This window comes from Trachypithecus francoisi, unplaced genomic scaffold (assembly GCF_009764315.1).
Source record: "Trachypithecus francoisi isolate TF-2019V2 unplaced genomic scaffold, Tfra_2.0 Lachesis_group5, whole genome shotgun sequence".
NCBI classification, from domain to species: Eukaryota; Metazoa; Chordata; class Mammalia; order Primates; family Cercopithecidae; genus Trachypithecus; species Trachypithecus francoisi.
In genome coordinates this window covers 130,323,184-130,326,184 of record NW_022681470.1, presented here as the reverse complement: position 1 = coordinate 130,326,184, position 3,001 = coordinate 130,323,184, and positions in this window count along the sequence as shown.

The window sequence follows — 3,001 nt, the reverse complement described above, 5'->3', positions numbered from 1 at the left end:
CCCAGCGTCCCTGATTGGATAATGCTTAAGGCCCCGCCCCCTCAGGTCCTAAGTGACAGAAGACGTGATGAGATGCTGGACTGAGTGAAGAGTGACAGTGTAAGCCTGCAGCCTTTTCTTTTTTTCTTTTATTTATTTATTTTTTTGAGACAGAGTTTCACGCTTGTTGCCCAGGCTGGATTGCAATGGCGTGATCTTGACTCAATGCAACCTCCACCCCCTGGGTTGAGCGAATACTCCTCCCTTAGCCTCCCGCATATCTGAGATTACAGGCGCCCCCTACCGTGCCCGGCTAATTTTTTTTCTAGTTTTAATAGAGACGGGGTTTCACCATATGAGCCAGGCTGTTCTCAAACTGCTGTCCTGAAGTTATCCGCCTGCCTCGGCCTCCCAAAGTGCTCGGATTACAAGCGTGAGCTGCCGCGCCCGGCCAGCTGCAGCCTTTTCAAACAGCACTTCCTCCCTGAGCTGAGCCAGATCCACCCCAGAGCATGGGAAAATTCTCTCTCTTTTTTACTCTCTTTTTGAATGTGTTCAAAAGGTGAACAGAAGTATTCTGCTGCCATATTAATAATACATAAAATTTTTGTTCAAGAGAAAATCAACCTTTACTTTGGTAACAGTGCATTGTAATGCCCAGACCCGCGATGACCCAAAAGCAACCACCAGAGTCCAGAGACAAAGCCAAGCGGCAGGGATCGCTTTATTTCGAGTTCGAACTTGGTTCCCTCCAGCTAGGTATCAGATCCTAGGGAGAGACCCCGAGCTCGGTGTTCAGCCGTCTTTTATAGTCAGATACAAACGAGTTACAGCAAGTTACAGAGTCACTGGGGATTTTTACAGTTGTAGGTTTACAATTGGCTGACATTTAAAGTTAAACATTAGTCAGTTGTTCATTGGTTCCTGCCCTTTGACCAAACCACAAACGGCCGCTTGCCCTGCTAGGGACTTTCCAGATAACCCTGTTGTTTTAGCATTAAGGGGAGTTTCCTGACTTTTCTGACCTCTGATATTCAATATTTTTCCACTCCTCAGTATTATCAATTAAAGCTAATTTCAATAAAACCTTACAAATAAATCAAATTTGTCATTTTTGAACACTCTAGATTTACATATATATTTTGTAATTTCTTGTAATTTTTCTTAACTTTTTATATTTTATTTTTATCCACATTCTTTTAATTTTTCCATTTGAAACAACCTTTACTTTCAAACTGCTATAGGAGGTAGAAATAAATCATCTAGGGCCAGGTGCAGTGGCTCAAGCCTGTAATCCCAACACTTTGGGAGGCCAAGGTGGGCAGATCACTTGAGGTCAGGAGTTCAAGACTAGCCTGGCCAACGTGGTGAAACCACATCTCTATTAAAAATACAAAAAATTAGCAGGGTGTGGTGGTGCACACCTGTAGTCCCTGCTACTCTGGAGTGAAGGGGTGGCCTGCCCCTCCACACCTGTGGGTGCTTCTCGTTAGGTGGAACGAGAGACTTGAAAAAAGGAATAAGACACAGAGACAAAGTAAAGAAAAGCGGGACCCAGGGGACCGGTGCTGTGCTTACAGAGGACCCACACCAGCACCGGCCTCTGAGTTCCCTTAGTATTTATTGATAATTATCTTTACCATCAAAAAGATAAGGGAGTGGCTGGACAATAGGATCATTGTAGGGAGGAAATCAGCAGTAAGACATATGAACAAAAAGTCCTTGTAACATGAATAAGTTTAAAGGAAAATGCTGTGCCTTGAGATGCATATGCGAACATCTCCATAAGCCTTTTAGCAGCATTGCTCCAGCAAGCCCCACCTTATCCCTAAAGGCGGTTTTCTCCTTACTCAGTAAACAAAGCACACAAAGGGTTTTACCCGGAGATGTTCCATTGCCCAGGGAGGGGCAGGAGACAAATGTTTTTCTTTTTCTCTTTCTTGAGATTTAAGAGAATGGGGATGACCTTTAACCATAAGCAGCCTTTAGGCACTTGTTTAACAAAGCACATTCTGGCCGGGCGCGGTGGCTCAAGCCTGTAATCCCAGCACTTTGGGAGGCCGAGACGGGCGGATCACGAGGTCAGGAGATCGAGACCATCCTGGCTAACACGGTGAAACCCCGTCTCTACTAAAAAAATACAAAAAACTAGCCGGGCGAGATGGCGGGCGCCTGTAGTCCCAGCTACTCGGGAGGCTGAGGCGAGAGAATGGCGTAAACCCGGGAGGCGGAGCTTGCAGTGAGCTGAGATCCGGCCACTGCACTCCAGCCTGGGCGACACAGCGAGACTCCGTCTCAACAAAAAAAAAAAAAAAAAAAAAAAAAAACAAAGCACATTCTGCACCGCCCAAAATCCTTTCAACCTTAAGTCACCACAGCACATGTCTCTTGCAAGGACAAGGTTGGGGGTAGGGTCACAGATTAACAGCATCTCAAATACAGAACTAAATGGAGTCTCTTATGTCTACTTCCTTCTATATAGACACAGTAACAGGCTGATCTCTCTTTCTTTTCCCCACATTTCCCCCTTTTCTTTTCAACAAAACCACCATTGTCATCACGACACCGAGATTACATACTTCACAAGGTAATAGAATATCACAAAGCAAGTGGAGGCAGGATGAGTTCCCAGGATGGTGTTAAAATTAAAATTAAAATTGCCATCGAAATTTTGGGCACGCATAGTCATTGATAACATTTTATCAGGAAATAGGGTTTGAGAGCAGACAACCTGACTGACCAAAATTTATTAGGTGGGAATGTCTTCATCCTAATAAGCCTGAGAGTACTACAGGAGCCCGGGGCTTATTTCATCCCTTCGGCTTCAACCGTAAAAGGCGGCACGCCTCCAAGGGGGTCGTTTATAGGCCTACCCTCAGAGCGCATTCTCTTTCTCAGGGATATTCCTTGCTGAGAAGAAGAACTCAGCGATATCTCTCCTATTTGTGTGCAAAAGGAGAAAAGATATGGCTCTGTTCCGTCCGGCTCACCGGCGGCCAGTTCAAGGTTACCTCCCTTGTTT